Source organism: Eutrigla gurnardus (genome assembly GCF_963514095.1).
Source record: "Eutrigla gurnardus genome assembly, chromosome: 4".
Taxonomy (NCBI): Eukaryota; Metazoa; Chordata; class Actinopteri; order Perciformes; family Triglidae; genus Eutrigla; species Eutrigla gurnardus.
Genome location: NC_139918.1, coordinates 21,366,532 through 21,383,949, shown reverse-complemented (window position 1 = coordinate 21,383,949; position 17,418 = coordinate 21,366,532). Strand labels below are relative to the sequence as shown.

The 17,418-nt window shown below is 42.0% G+C and overlaps 1 protein-coding gene across 1 annotated transcript in view; it reads right to left on the bottom strand.

Annotated features, from left to right (window-relative positions):
- The window catches only part of rab31 (RAB31, member RAS oncogene family), a 188,389-nt gene that overhangs the window by 125,012 nt on the left and 45,959 nt on the right, over positions 1-17,418 (bottom strand). The window lies entirely within an intron of this gene.

Sequence of the window (17,418 nt, the reverse complement as noted above, 5' to 3'; positions counted from 1 at the left end):
CAGAGAGGTTGTCGGCCCTTGGTGTCCGACGCTGACTGCATGGTGAAGCAGCCGGCAGAGTCAGATTCCCGCCGTCCAGAAGCCTCAGAGCCGAGGAACAGATGCACACGATTAACTCAGGCTACTTCAGATTAGTCGCCTTTTGAAGTTCAAGTTCCTTTTTTTGTGACATTTTCTTTTGGAGACCAGCGATGCTTTGTAACCCGAGGCGGAGGGGAGGGTGGGTCGGGTGAGTTGGGAGTGGGGGGGAGGAGGCGTGGGGTCCTTTTTGGGTGGTCCGCCCCGGAATGAGGAATGCTGAAAGTTTGCCTTTGTGCTCAGACAGATTGCTCTGTCGCTGAGTATCTGATTTGGCCTTCAAAGCCCAAACTTCGCCACCTCAAAACATGCACGCGGCCTTTGAAGCAATTCTTTTAATCATCGTGGCTCAGAAAATTATTATTTGCAACAGTAAATTAACAGAAACAAGGCTGGACTGTTAAAGAGCTGTAAGCTCTGTACTCGTGAAGTATCTCTGTGTTTTGTGTGTGTATGTGACGGCATTATTTATTATTATTACCTTTTGCCCCAGATTAATCATGTTATTGGCCTCTTGTGACAAATGTTCATGTCAAACACCCCTGAAATACTGCATTCCGTGTTTCAATCCAGTTTTTGTGATCCATTCAAATCTAACACTGAAACGACAACAGAAAAAAGCATGTCTCTATGTGTCCTGAGGATAAGGTTTAAAAAATGTTACCTTAATTTAAAATAGCTTAAAGAACCTCCAGGCATTCATATAAAATTTCCAGAAATCTCAAGATTAGACTCTAATGCAACAAACTTAGTATATGCCTCAAGACGTCTTTACGCCTCCTTAATAAGTCAGAGAATAAACCTGTTTTTATTTTTAGCGAGAAACTCACAGAGTGGGTGGTTCAGGTGCCTTGCTCAGTGACACCTTGAGTAGAAACAGATGCTAGTTAGAGGATTAGTGTGTATCCTGCATGTATATTTAAATGTGATAACAGGTGGAGATCCTAATTTGTGAGGAAGTTGTCATTTCCACTGCTCACCTTGATAGCAATACAATGTACTGAATTATTTTCCACCACCATTCAGTATGATGGACAAAGAAAAAACAGTGAATAAATATGAATAAATGTGTGATATATAGTCTCAGAAACACTGTTTGGAGCCATTATTGTGTTATTAATTAACAAAGCATGCATGCATGCAAAAAAAGTTCTGGCTGTCACTGTTGACAAATGTTGGGGACTCTTTGTCCTTTACGTAAATCTGATATGCGTTTATAAAATGAAAACCAAATGTTTATAAACGATGAATTACTTGGCTCAACCCACTCGCATATGTGTAACAGAAAAGGCTAAACCGGTTCCTCCTCCTGCATCGTGCAACAAAAAACTGAGAAAGAAAACACACAAAGCTGTTTTATCTTTATCTGCACGGCACTGAATACGCCTCATAAATCAAAGGGCGAAAGGGAGAGACAAATAAAATCCATATAATCTGATGAAAGAATGATTGCATCCATCTGAAGCAACCAAAACAAGCTACTTTTCCACTATTTTTAAAGAGTAACCTCAATGATTAGAGGTAAATAGAAAAGTTGATTATCTTTGCTTTACACTGATAATTAACAGCTGGAAAAGTATTCATCTGAATAAGCTTTTAAACCAGAATAATTAAGCTGGAAAGCATATTTATAACAATAATTATATCATAACAGAAGTTTTTTGAGGTATACTTTAACTATGCTGTACTTTAACCTGCACCAGCTCTCTTGGTTCCAGACACTCTCACTCATTGTGAGGCAAGTGTTTGAGAAGTGTTTTAGATATTGTCCGACATTTTCCTTGGTCACTCCCCCAATCTGTTTCCAACCTGCTGCAGGGAACCAGACGGAGCGGCCCCCGCCAAGAGATGGAGTCAGTGAAATGTTTGAAAATCCATTGCCTCACAACTCATCAGTAATGAAGTGTTTGAAACGGAGCGGGCCGGAGAGGAGGAATGAGACGGCTTAAGACTCTGTGACAAATCCTCTGCAGGTTTCTAATGGCTGGAGGAGTCATACAACACTCTGGCTTGGTCATTAATAATATTAGGTCTCAGGCTCTGGGACACTTTGCTTGATCAGTGTCTTCTAAAGAGACATTTTAGATGGTGACGGCGAGGGAATCACATCTGGAGTCCTGATGGGCGAATAATGTAAGGTTGCTGAAACTCATCCAAGATGTTTTGCAGTAGAAATGAAATCATTCCCAATCGTTCCCCCTTTGTCCGGCCGTCCACCGTCTCACGGTTGCAGACGGTTGATGTCGTATTTCTGGTGTTCATCCGGCCTCTTGCCAGGTGTTTCGCTGATACAGTGTTCGCCCACAGGTGTTGCTGGAGATAACATATGTAAGTGCACATAGTTGTACACTTAATTGATGTTAGAGGTGCAGGCCATTCGCTCCTCAACAACGTTGCACTGAGCTCGGTAGGTTTCTGTTAATTTAGGTTAAAGGTGCAGTTTGCAACCAATTGAAGCTTCTCCCGCTTGCAAAGCATGAAAAAGAACTACGATGGGTGAACATTTGAATGGTTCAACTAGAGTCAGTATTTGTCAGTGTCCACACAGAAGGCCGAGCCCACAACTGGGTTTGACCTGGGCCCCTCTTGCTACGAGGCACCAGTGCATACATACATCCATCATTGTCCATTACTGTCTCAGCAAAATGAGGTTTTTGTGGTCCTCACAATGTGCACTAATTCCTTCAGTAATCATGGCAGGAGTCAGTCTTTGAACAAGCACAATATGTTGCTTGTTAGAAAAATATACACCGTTTTACGTGTTTGAACAAGCAACCAATCTGATCATCTAACATAACCAGCTATAGCTAACACTCTAGTTGGTTTAGCTAACTCCTTAGCCAATTAATCTTGATGGTTAAAAAAGTCAGTTAGTCAATATTAAATGAATCACTTTTCAATAAACTACCATGATAAATTAAAGTGCTGGCTAAAAAGATATGATATAGGAGAAAAGAGGATGTACCAGATGTGGATTTTATTACAACAGGCAACCAACATTTTTATTAATGACTTTTGGTGATCTGTAAAGCATAATTAACCATTTTAAAGCCATTAATACCAATTTATAAACCTTTTATAAACTTTGTTTATGTCCTTAAGGGAAAATCAAAACCGCCCTGTTCTTTAAAAACAATCTATTAAAACTATTTGTGTATGCAGTTAGAGCCAACTCACAAATGGGTCTCACATTTAACGGCCTCGACACACACCCACTGCCTCTGCTTCACATTTGATGTCCAATGCACAAAGCCCCCACATACCCCTCGGTGATGCATAAAAGAATGGGGATTATCTTTTCAATTTGCCCAGCCCTCGGTGTTATGCAAACAAGATGGCGTGGAGAAGGGAAAAAAAAGCTGGTTAGTTGGACAACGTGGAATCTATTTCTTGAACTCAGAAGAGCGATATCTGTCAGGCTTTCTGTCCTAATGTGCTGCAGCTGATCCCCCAGCTTCCACAGCCTCATTCCATCTTTCAATCTTAAGATTATGACAGATTCTTAATGGGACACAGACTGAACATTCCTCGAGTCCATAAAGGCCCTTACAGGCATCCAAATCATATTGTTCACATTCAGCTTGAAACAGTCTGAAGATGACACACAAAGTCTGTGTGACACACACACACACACACACACACTGTTCTCATCTGGCAATGGCCGGGAGGAGAGTGAGGTGATGATCTCCACATTGTGCTCACAGATCTCACTGGTAACTGTGGAACTTAGAAGCACAAAAGAGTTGGGGAAGGAAATCTGTTATGATCTTTGGTTGGATGAGAAAATCAGGTTAGATCTTTGGAAACGTTTAGGTCGATAACTAGCAAAGTTTTCCGTTCAGTTTAGTCTTGAAAAACAACTATTGTTTGACAGTCGAATCAAATTTCCAAAAATATCAATTGTTTATAGCTGTTTTGTCATTAGAACGCCAAGCAATGTCCAGAGAATCAGGTCCAGACGTGGTCTGGAGTCTCCCTTTGCGACGTGGCACACAATAGGAGATTGTTCATGTCAGACGCCGTCTCACCTACCGGAAAGGTTTCAAGTCAAGTCTTTACTTGAATTCGTCTGATGATTCCGGTGTGGGCACTTTCCACAAGAAGTTTACGTCATTGTCCGTCCAGTTAGTCTTTGTGGAAATTTTGGACATTGGCGTTCTCGCATACAGCTCCTCAGGGTCTAAGTTCAGGGTCGCAGTCCACGTGTGAAAGAGGCTTCTATTAACCAAATGGAGCAGGTGTGCTCCCCATTTCTTACAGTGAGGGTTGCACCTCTTTTTGATTGGTATGGAGAAAATAAATGATACAGAGCTCAATAACTCAGCGTATTCATATGTGACTATTCTATCAAGAAAAACTTGATCAAGTCTGAGCGTATCTACTCAGGTGTCTGCATACTTCAAACAAACCGCTTGTGGGATTGTCCCACAGCTTTCAGAGATCAAAATTAAAGGGTTTGATTGTGACCGTTTTTTCTTTGAGAAACCTACAATCTTCAGCCACTTTACACAGCAATTTGCTTGTGTGTGTGTGTGTGTGTGTGTGTGTGTGTGTGTGTGTGTGTGTGTGTGTGTGTGTGTGTGTGTGTGTGTGTGTGTGTGTGTGTTTATTCTTCATACAACTACTTCTGTCTCTATTCTTGTGTACAACTAAGTGTAAAACAATAAAAAGTGTATCCACACTTTTACGATTCATCACTGTGTAGAGCAAAAGTCCTGACACCACACGCCTCTGTTTAACTACTGTAGCTTTAGTAGCAATCTTGGCGGTTCTGTCTCCGTTCCAGTGTGTGTCCTTGGGCTGTGCCATCTGTGTGTGAATGACTCTAGATTAGATCCTGGTGGCACCTTGCCTGGCAGCTTCTGCCATCAGTGTATGAGAGTGTGTGTGAATGGCTGAATGTTAGAAAGGTGTTTTATGATTGTCCATAGTCCATTTACATCCACTAAAGCAAGTGCTATTAAACTTTCATTTTAAGTTAAACAACTACTACTGTGCAGCATCTTGACATCAAGTTGGTTTTGTCCATATCCTTAAATCTCACCAACACTCTCATTTTCCCCATTTTTAGCTCTGCTACCACAAACTATGAAATATCTGAGCTAAGGATGTTTTATTGTCATAATACAGTACAGGATTGCATTATGAAATGTAGTTGTAGGTCCCTCCAACAGATATTCAAACGATTCAAATTAGAATAGAACATGAACAATACAATAGAACAAATGTTAGCATTAAAGGAAGCAATAAGAAGAGAGAATGAACTCACCCACAGACATATCCCTTTGTCGACATGTGAAGTGAACCACATGGCATCTTATTACAGCATGCTCCTTATTTGCATTATTTCAAATATCAATGTGTTTTTGAATGAGCTCTTCTTTCTTCACAGCATATCTATTGCCTCCGCATGGCTCTCAACATGGCTCTCAACATGGTGGCGGCACACAGCCGTTGACCTGGCGGTTTGGCTCTGTATGAAGGTAAGCTTTTTTTTGTCTTGCCTTAAAAATGTGTTCGGGCTACACTTTGCATGAACTAGTTTGTTTGAGGCATACTTATTTTTATAACTTAAAAGCTTTGAATGCACACAGAGTATGTATTAAAAAAGTCCCATCATAGAAATAACTTTTTCTCCAAAAGAAGGACTCTGTGAGGATAATGTGGTTATGCTTTGTCCCTTCTCCGAGTCAAAGAAGAAAGGCTTCGTCTAAGTTTCTATTCATGTGTTGGGCAAACACAGGGGACTCCAGAGTGACTTAAGAACGCAGCATTAAAAGGTATTTTCTGGGTCACTGAAGCAGAACTCAACACTGTCACTTCCATCACACAAACACACACACCTGAAGATGGAAAAACAGGTAGAGATTGTGTATCACTCCAAAACTGAAAGATTTCTTCAAACGGGCCCTCATGCACACACACACACACACACACACACACACACACTGAAGAGAAGTTAGAAAGCTTTTCCCTGCTCTGTGGAGTTGTATTACACACGCACCCAAAAATGCACACCGGCATGCATACACAGTGACTTATGGGAGAGGCAGACACTGCTGAGTGGTTGCATTGTTGATGACAAGGTCCCGTGAAGGAAGGACAGGCTTCCTGTCTGTGATCTTGTTGTCGTGGAGACAGCAGGCCCCAGTCAAATAGATTAGCTCAGACCCTTTGATCTTTAAGAGGGAAACCAAAGAGGATCCTTAAATCGGCACCACTTTTCCACATAAAACAAACAACTGGCATAGCTTCTTTTTTTCCCCTTTTTTTTTTTGCTCGATGACTTTGGTCTGAGTCTATGCTGGCTGGAAAAATCTGCATTTTAAATCTCTTAAACCAGCATCTTGTTGGTTTGGTCAGATTTGTCTGAGACGGGAAACATTATATTGTCAGGGTAAATATCAGTGAGTGGAGCCAGAGAATTACCCTCTGTAGGGACATGAACTGTTTTCAAATAATAATGTGAATTTATTTTTAATTTGCTCATGAGCATGGCATTCATTGTTACAACAAATTACAGCAAATCTCTCTGGAAACCTGAAAACAACATTAAAAAAAGTCGGTTAACTTGCTAACAATACAGCATTGTTGATAACTGGGTGGGACAGATTTGTGAAAGTCTGTATCGGTAAGGCAAGAAATGTCTGGGGAACATCCGATCTGACCACCGTGAAGCCTGTCCTGCTGTAGCGTAGACCTGGAGAACCGCCATGAGGAAAACCCAGCCCTTTATCAACACCTGTCTTCTATGAATCCACTTACCAAATACCTTCAGCACGGAAAAGATGCAGACTAAGAAACACCTGGTGTAGAGACCTGGAGGCAGACTTGGACTGGCCAGACATGGGGTCAGCTGGAGAAATTAGCCCAGGGTCGGGGGGCCGGGAGAGTTTTTGTCGTCGACCTATGCCCAAAGTGGGGCTATAAGTGATGATAATGAACTTAATAACAATACTGTGTGATTTGAGAGGGAAACCTGCTCCACTGCACAAAGATGAATGTGTATGTACCAGATTTAGGGCTCGGCATCAGGAGTTTATCTAACTAACATCCTAGGTTTGAGTCTAGACAGGAGCCTTGTTATACATCATTACCTTCCTCCATAACTGCTGAAAAAACATTGTACACGTGGATGCATTTTTATTGATATGATATAATCCTCTAATGTTCTCCTGAATTTACTGGCACAACTGTAGTTGATGGAAACACACACTGACTCACGTTTAATTTTGGCCAAAATCTCAGGTTTGAATTTCCATTCTCTTAAAACATGTGCATCATTTTAACTAAATTTGAACTGTTATGTCTTCCTGGGAACTCCATGTGAAGATGAATATAATCACAACATCCCCAGTTTGGTTCTGACCTGAATTATCCTCTCTCTCCCCATGTTTCATGTTTGTCTTTTAATTTCTGCAGCAAAAAAAAAATTATATAGTCTCTAACTATGTTTTCCACTCAGTTGGACATGTGACGCCATGTGGACTTTGGTACATTTGTTGTCAATAGGCCTCTGCACCAATGTCAACAGGACAGTCTCTGTATAATTATATGATTAAATTGATTCTGATCCTGAAGCTCATATACATTTCAGCAGGCTCCTCAAAAGCTATCGCTCACAAACCAGCTCTCTGTATTTATCTTTTAATAAACAAAATCAGCTCTTAGTTGTTCCTGTTTATTCTCTTCTGGGTTTCGATTGCCCTCCAATCAAAACAGTTGGACCGCTCCATTGTACTTAGCATCTAGCTTCCATTACCCTGTCACTGTATTGCCCTGCTTGGGGTTTTCTGCATAAACAATTATTTGACATGCAAGATAAACACTTCATGTAATGTCTGCCTTATGGAGGTGGAATTACTGACTTTCCTTCCTCGTCAAGTGGACAAAGATAGTAGAGCATCATTATAAAGAGATCAGATTAATCTCTGTTTGTAGCTCTCATTGCTTTTCATGTCTTCTCAGCTACATTGATGTCCCGGGTGAGTGGCGACCCGGGGAATATTGTTAATGTACGCCTTTATGTTTTTTTTGTGGCCGAAGCTGAAGACAGAGCTGCGTAGGCTTCCTGCCAAACACTACAGTGTCATAGGAGGGTCATAAATCACAACTATTATGAGGTTTGTGTAATGCTACAGTGCGAGTGGTTATGGAGAGTCGTGGAGGAGACGGGATTTGATTCCGCTTGTGTTCTGTCATGCTGCTGATGCTGGTGAGGTTGTTGGTGGCCTGGTGGTCAGACAGACTGTCAAACACAGAACCAGGCTACAAAAAGCCGCTGTGTCAGCAAATGTTCAGCCTGCCAAAGTGTCCTTGGAGGAAAAGTCAACCCGTAAAAAAAAAAACAACCTTTGGAGATGTACGGTCAGTTTTTAAGAGTCCATTTTTTTTTTTTTTGTGAAGTGTTTTTCTGATTGTGGTAACTGCCCAAATGTAGATAAGATAACAAAACAATGTTGTTTTGAATTTGAATTATTATTAATGATTTTATCAAATAAATGTCAAGCTTAAATTTAATTTTCTATAAATGAATTGCATAGGAGGGTAGTCAGCTAGGGGTTTGATAATTGCATCTAGAGAATAGTTCTTCCACAGAGTGTAGTGTCAATATAACAGTCTGATGTTGCAGTATACAAACAACAAACAGCAAAGCTGCTGCATTTTGTTTAAAGGTACTAAATTACAAATCCAGACACACAGTATCTATTGCCTCTACACTGCTCTGAAGGTGACGGCTGAGCCAGTGGCTTGCAGCTAACAGCAGCAACAGTACTGACAGTGCTAACAGTATTTACAAGCTAACAGTGGCACCAGAATAACTTCTGCTGTCTTGCTTTTACTGCAGCCATAACTCCCTCCACCTACACAAAAAACCCACAGCTGAAAGGAACAAGTTCAGACATGTTCTTTGGGTGTAGACACAAGTCTTTCTGGGAAATGTAGGAACTACAAACAAGTAGAACATGAGGCCGGTCAATAGGGAGGCTCAAGGCCAAGATCAAGGCAACACGAAGAGAAGTTAACCAGCTGTCAGAGCTACAGAAAAGTGCTAGGCTAGGAAAGAATTACCTAAGGGTTACCCTTCTGAAGAGGTTCACTAGAGACGTAGAAGCAAGAAGAATAAACAGGACTGGAATGCTTGGAACTGTAAAAAATTAACAGGACACTAGGAGCCTTCATCAATAACTCAATGGGTCTGTGGAAGACAACTCTAGAGGCCAACTCAAAGCCAATTGGATAAGTTACCATCAAGTGCGGCATATACTAAGGAGCTCTGTCCTCAGTACTGTTCTTCATAGGCCCGAACCCCCTCAGCCAGATCATCATCACTAAGAGTAACTACAGATACCGGTTTTGAAGTGGAGTAACCATCAGCCATCATCAACCATCATCTACATGGATGTATAGGTATGAATGTGACATTGACTCACTGATTCACACCATCAGGGTCAACAGTAACGACATCAGAATGTCCTCCGGGCTAGGTGAGTGTGGCCGGATGGTCTCAAAGAGAGGCAAAATGATCACAACTATTGTGGTTGAATTACCAGAAGACAGCTACAAATACCTTGGAGTCCCGCGAGCAAATGGAAACCATGAAAAGACCACAAGGAAGTCAGCCAAATACCTTCAAGGGTACAAGAGTAATGGAAGTCCTGGAAAGTCAGCTGAATGGAAAAATAACTAGATCAGAGCCATCAAGACATGTGCACTGCTGTTCATCAGATACCCTGCTGATAATCCCCCCCAATGATATCAAGACAATACATTTCCTCACCATGCATGGAGGGCTTCCCCCCAGGTCCAGCACTCTTATAATGTAGACTAAGCCGAGGACTAGTGAGTGTTAGAGCCACAATCCAGGAAACAACCAATATAGAGAGTAAAGGCATCAGTGGTACCGGTGGTAGTCGGTGCACTCGAGCTGTAAACCCTTAACTGGGACAGTGGCTCCAGCAGATTCCAGGTAGAGCATCTGAGATCTCTGTCCAGAAGAGTGCAGTCCTAGGAACAGCTAAGACACTGTGCAGAACCCTCAGGCTCCCAGGCCTCTGGTAGAGGACCCCAGCTTGAAAGAGGAAACATAAGACCAACAAGTCTGGAGGTCTACATATACATGTGGACATAAACAGACATAACTACAGACAGGAAGATTTAAACACCATTAAATATAGTAAATTAAAATATGAGTAAAATGTGATGGCTTAGTATGGGCAAGAAGTCTTCCTGGGGCAATTGCATCATGTGACATGCAATTATAAGTCTGTCCACTTTGCTTTGAGTCTGTCACTTGTTATTGGGGGCTTTAACCCAAATCTATGTATGCTGATGACTTCCTGCTCTAAAACCCTTAAATGATAGTTGCCATTGTAAGTGATAGAACATTTATGTTCTTCTCTACTGCCCTAACCCTTACCGACCAGGACACCCTGCTCCGTCTGCTTTGGTGCAGGAAACGTTACAGTAAACTCAACTGGCATCAAGGCAGCACCCTACCCCCACACCACCACCCCCTGCACCCATCTTCTCTTTCTCCTCTTTTTTTATTTATACATACGCCTCTCCACCACAAGCCAGTCCAAAGAGCATCTGGTTCCTCTTGGGCCTGCGGTCACAACACTGACAGAGTGCCACATCAAAGCTCCCTCCATCCAGCCCGCAGAGCAGAGAGGAGAGCGAAGAGGGAGGAAGAAGAAGAGAGAAAATCTGGGACGCATTCTGTTTCACACACACACACACACACACACACACACACACACACACACACACATGCCACAAATCTGTCTTTGCTCATGGAAAAAACTTGCAGGGTACATCAGTGGTGTTGCGTTGAGAATCCATCAATCTCCGCGCTCTGACCACTTCACTCGCGCAGATAGTCTGACTTTGGCTCCCACGCTCATCTTTTTACAGCTTTACAGGCATTGGTATGATGTTTTAAGCCTTTAAGTTTGGTGTCTTTTTCTTTTGTATTAGTGTTACATCATTTTTATACAATTATGTCAATGAAACATAACCTCAACCTCCGTCTCATGTGTGTACTTAGAAATCCCTGAACAAACAAATCGGCACTGTTAAAAAGATCAGCAGTGATAAAAAAAAAAAATCCACTTAATGCCTTTCCTCTCTTCAGGCCTAGACATGTACATGCACACACTCAAGCACACACACACACACACACACACACACACACACACACACACACACACACACACACACACACACACACACACACACACACACACACACAGAAAAAAGATCAAATGTCTAGGGGTGTGATGGTACGTTTTGAAACGTGACCCTCTAGCAATTTTCCCGTCACTCAAAAACACCAAAGCACAAACATGAGTGTACCTGCAGCTTCCTGCTGCCCTTTGTGTTCGACAGCTGAAAACTCAAAGAGCAACTTCACTCTGCACAGACATGTTTGTGACAAGCGATGTTAAAGATAATGAATTACCGTTAAATCACATTTTCTTTGTTCTCTAAAGCATCCGCATTAGTAACAGATGAAAGTACTTTGGAGCATCCAAGGTTACCAAGGTTGGCCGGTGGTGAAAAAGTTACCAGTTCCCACCAGCGCTACTGTGAGACAATGACATCTATATGTTACACTTGCTCACATATAGGGGACATTTCAGCTTCTTAGAGGGTAACTTCTGTATTTTCCAACCTGGATGATATTTTTAAGTTATTGTGTCCAAGTTACTGATGGGGACAAAAATATTTTTTAATTGGTCCAGTGTTGTTTTTTCGCCTGGCAGGCTCAGTTTGTTATTCTACATGTCGAGTTTGTTGTGTTGTGGACAGAAAGTGAATTTTAGTTAACTATATTTATATATGTGGATCAAACTTAACCATCTCTCAATATTTCAGAACTTCTCAGTGTGGACTTAGTTGCAAACAATAAGGAGAATCAAGGGATCAAGGTAAAGGTAAAAAAAAAAAAAACATTTATCTGGACCAATTTAAAAAATGTTGGTCCCCATTGGTCACTTCGACACAAAATGGGGTGCAGGTTGAAATATTCCAAAATTACACTTTAACAACCACACTTTTTGGGGGGCAAAAGCCCCAAAACTTGGTAACTTTTTTTTATAAAAAAAAAAAAGAAGTCAGTCAAAATTATATTTAATCAAACAGAGAAAAACATAAACATTTTTTCTCGTCTCTTTCTAGTTTACCATTAAGAACCTGTAGTCACAGTAACATTGTTTTTTGTTATTGGGTAGCTTTGTGTTTCAAACTATTCATAGTCTGGCAGTTGAGGATCAGAATCCCAGATTAAGCTGCATAATTATCAATTTACCCTCAATTTACCCTCAATTTATTTAAAAATTGCCCTTCGATCGCCTCCAGAGAAGCAACCCATACCGTAGCAACGCAACACGATAAAAGCAAAGTGTGTCTTGCAGCTGCGTCGCTGTGATGTGAAATAATTATAGAGCGCAGCCAAAGACTGTTGACCTCGTCACTCTGAGAATCCAATCAAGGGTCAAAATCTGCCGTGCTCCGGGCTCGCACGAGAAATTGTGAGGGCAGGGGTCAAATCCACCTGTCAGTCCACGGAGGGGGCTGAAGCTGACAGGAACTTGGTAAACGCCAACAAAGAAAAAAAAATCACAAATCCCAAGATCTCACATTCCCATCGAAATTACAATAAAGAGCACAAAGACAGATAAAGTAAATGAGGCATCTTTCACAATCACGCAACAGCTACTTCTTGACATACAACATGGTTTTACGTCAACGTAGACGAGAAGTTTTTAAACATGTATAATTAAATGACAACCGAGATCATTTGATACGCTCAAAGGTCCAGAGCAGCTTTCAAACTTGTGCGATGCTTTGTTTGATCATTTTTGCTTTGTGGTCTCTTTTATGGTATTCCATAATCATTAAATGTTTTGTAATTATGTGTGCAGCACAGGATGTTCCCTCTCATGGATGTTTGCAGCAATTATAAAAATCTTTTATTAACTGGCACTAGTTGAAAAAGAGGCATTTATGAATATGAAAAGTTCCTTTTTATTACTTTAAACGTAATCTTCCATCATCAACTTAAAAAATAAACGAAATGAAAAGTATTGGCGTGACTAAAAGCGGTGATGGATGCACTTTTGGCTCTGGCGGAGTGCTTCATCTCCCATCTCGCCATCAGAATCCACAGCGAGACGTCTGATCCGCGAGGCTGCTCCCGACTCGTCTTCCTGCCACCTGTGAGTAGAAACTTTCTGGATGGTCAGGAAGCGTTTCACAGCTTTCTGTTCCTCCTCCTCAGACGGCTGCCAGAGCCTTTTGAAGCATGCAGCTGCCTGTCACACAACCTCTCGGGGGAAAAACCACTTGGACAGAAATGAAATGAATTCTCTATAATCTGACTCCGTGGCAACCCATCAACAGATCATTTGTTGTCCTTTTTTCATGTTTGATGGTGCGACGCTTCCCTGCAAACATTGCTATGTTGAACAAATGCTATTAACATGTGTTACTAAAAAGCTTCAAAACTTTGACAGCATCTGCTTTATTTTTAAAAACAGTTTTTTAACAGAACATCATCAAATACTATCACTTTGTTGAGGAATCAATAAAAAGATGGTTGTCTAGGCCTTTTTTTTGTCTCAAATAAAAACAATAAATGCTTCAGATGAAGTTGGTATACATATAATTTTGTCCTCAGGCCTTTTGCTGAGAATTTGAGTCGTTCTGCTAATAACTCCGGATGTTCTGAAGAAGCATGGCAGCTTTACTTCTTCCTGCTTTTCCCCCCTTTCATCCCCTCTCTTCAAACACTTAGTATCTACAAAGTTAGGTTTTTCTGGTCACTAGAAGAATCCATCGTTATATTTATGGTTGTGCTTTCAGAATAAATCACTATGCTTCGGTGGGATGAAGGCCTCCGCTTCCTCTTCTTCATGCTGAGCAGGACGATGTGGAGTCAGCCGTGTGCGTTCACCGAGCAGCTGGCACCACGGAGGACAAACAGAGGCCTGTCAGGGAAGGCCAGAGGCCGCTGCCTGGGCCAGAACCCACAGAAACCACAAGAATCCTCACTCTGAGTATGGACGAGCAGCAGCTCAGGCCCCTTTTCTAGTTGGTTACGAAGGAGAAGGGTCACGCTGCATTATGGATTCCTGTGAATTTCAAAGATTTGATCTTTATTGGTTTGTGCCAATAATTGAGCTTCTCCCCTTCCTTCACATTTCTTCTAATGATGTTTTTCTTTCTTCGGAAGGGGCCACGAGCTGCAGCTCATTCTGCTCCACTGTGAGAAACAACCTCAGCGGTCCTGAAAATCGCCTGAAGGTAAACAATCCATCACAGAAAACACGACAGCTTATGGGATCTGTCAGTGTTTCGGTTTTAGCGTTATTCCTCTGAGCCGAGCCTGGTGTTTTCATATCAGTGCCGCGGTACGCTACGCTCTGCTTACTGTCACTCGCCTCGCCTCGCACCGCGACCTGCAGGTCTCTTTGAGGAAGTCATCACTCAAAAGCTTGTTGCCTTACAAACATTAGTGTCAAATCTCGGGGTTCCTGTGGGACAAGGAGATGGACATGAAAGCCTGGGCTTGGTAATGATATTTTAAAAAATCAATGCTAAACCAGACGAAGACAGCAGGAACCGCCTCTGCTTGTTCCCCCTTTTATTGTCTTCTTCTTTCTTTGATTTCTTTTCTTTATTCAGAGACAATTTATCCTTGACCCTGCAGTTTAACACAATGGGATCTCTCATTGCACATGGGAGTATTTACCAACATCACACAGATGAAAGACCTCTCTTCCTGCTCCGAGTCTGGATTGATTTAACTGTACTGCTTCAATTGTCTCTGCAGAGCAGATGTCGGCCATATTGGAAGTGAACTTGGTCCCAGGCCTTCGAAGCTGGGCTTAGTGCCGTCTCATATACTTCTACTCATTGTTTGACTCAACGTATCAACGTTGTGCTCCTGCAGAGTAAACGTGGGTCAAGTACAGTCGTGTTTGCAGAGATAGTTCACATGCTTTATCTCACTTTTAAGGCGCACAACATCAGTTACTCTTCACGAGAAGCACTCAGCCGGTGAGAGAGAATAACTCTGTATGATGTACATGATGTCATCGGAGTTATCTTGGTGTGGACATGTTCAGATGACTTTACAAACTGGGGTCATTCATTTTGAAAGATGTGTGTTTTTTACCAGGCTGGGAGGCTCCAACGAGACAGACTGTTGAGTTGCATTATGGAATTTGTAGGAGTCTTTGAAGCTTGCCTTGGGGTTATTTTGGGTTCTGCTGCTCAGATTTTGACCTTTCATATTTGAACCAGTCTCACATTGTCCCCCAACTTGTATGGAAGTGAAATACTAAATCGCTGGAGTACCGCTTTAAGATGAAAAGTTTGAAAGCACATTGCCGTTACTGTCAGCAACTCCTCTGGTCTGATCTACAGCGACTGACAACCAGTTCAGTTCATCGTGTGCCTTCTCATTCCGCCTTTTACCCTCCAGAAATGACACAAACGTCTCCATGAAGAAAGAGGCAAACTAAAAAACAGCGAAGTCATCCAGAACACAACTTTAATCGGAAACAGAGAGACGCCAACTTTGAAATGTCCCCACTCACATTCATCTGCTCTGACATGTTCAGGGACACTGACGATAGAAGGCTTAACGCAAAAAACATGTGACAAAAGTTCCCCAAAGGCTTAAAGAGAGAAGTTTCGGCATTTACTGGCCAGATCATCGTATTAACACCAGGAAATGTGAGGGTTTATGTTTTTTCACTGGTTTTACTGTCCCATTGAGCCTTTTGACAATCAAAGCAGTCTTATTTCCAGCTCTCATAGATCACATTCCTGCAGCGACACAAAGAGGGTGCAGCGATGCTTTGATTAGCCACACAGGACAACGCAAGGGTCAACACACCAGAACAAGCCTCCCAGTTTCACCTCCCTGCCTCCGGCCTCTCCTTCTATACAGCCCTTCTTATTAATTCCCCTTCCGGGCTTCTTGCAAATCCCATCAGGCTGTTTGTCTAGATCTCGCTCGGCGGCTCATCCGGATTTTGAGAAAAGAAGGAAATGTGAGAGAAAGAGAGGGAGAGAGAGGAGGGCCGGAGTCACTCTCCTAGAGCATGGATCCAGGATTAGAGGGGAAAAGTGCAAATACCATGGAGCATATAGAGGGAGGCAACCGTGAGGGTTCAGACGCCAAACAATAGAAATTAATTAGAGTCCCCTCAGTGGAGCATTGCTCTACTGATTAAGGATTGGAGGATTATTGGATAAGCATGTGAAATACTGTTTATGTCTTTGATGCCGCCTCCTTCACTATCATTTCTCTGAAAGGATGTAAACTTTACACTGCAAAAAACTATACACACGTTTTCTTGGTGCCTTGGCATTTTTTAAATGACTGAAGCAGAAATGAATACATTAGTAAATGTTGATTAACCCCTTATAAGCCAATTTTCCTCATTTGTTTCACCCTAAATGCCTTTCAGGATGTATAAATGATCTTTTTCCATGCTGGCTGGCAGTTTGTTTTTTATTAACTTAATTATCAAGCAAAAACACCAGATATTGACCAGTTCAAGGTTCCCAGATGTGAGGATTTGATCCTTTTCTCTGTTATCTTCAAGTACAAACTGCAGGGAAAAAGTCATTCATCACTTTAGACCAAGTTCTCTATCCACTAAATGCATCAAAACAAGTAGCATAATAGATCGCTGATGGGTTATCAGTGCTAGTAAGATGAAAGCATAGTATCGTAACAGAAAAATAAGTTTGGTGCTCTTGTGTGGATACAAGGCAGGTATAAGACAGTCAGCTCAGTGTCAGAGCGGCTGAGTGGATGAGTGAAGTCTCGCCTCAGGGTCAAAAGATCAGAGAGACAACAGCAGAGAACCAGAAGTTGGAAAGAGACGGGGAGTTGGAAACTCAAGGCCAAGGTCTCTCTCTCTCTCTCTCTCTCTCTCTCTCTCTCTCTCTCTCTCTCTCTCTCTCTCTCTCTCTCTCTCTCTCACACACACACACACACACACACACACACACACACACACACACACACACACACAGGTGTCGGGAGGAAATGGCTCTGTGAAGCTTTGTTGTTGTTCCTCCCTCCCTCCAGGCGGGCTAATGATCAGAAGGTGTATAATTTGAGGCCACAGTCAAGAAAAAATGTGCATTCATCGTGAATAACAACAAGCAGAACGTTGGACACAAATGAAAAGAACGAAAACTGAAAAACGGTGCAGGCTCAGGAAAACTTCCACCTAATGAAACCCAAATAAACAGGTCTAGTTTGATTCACTTTTCTATAAACCGTTTTAACACCAACAACAACATCGCTGT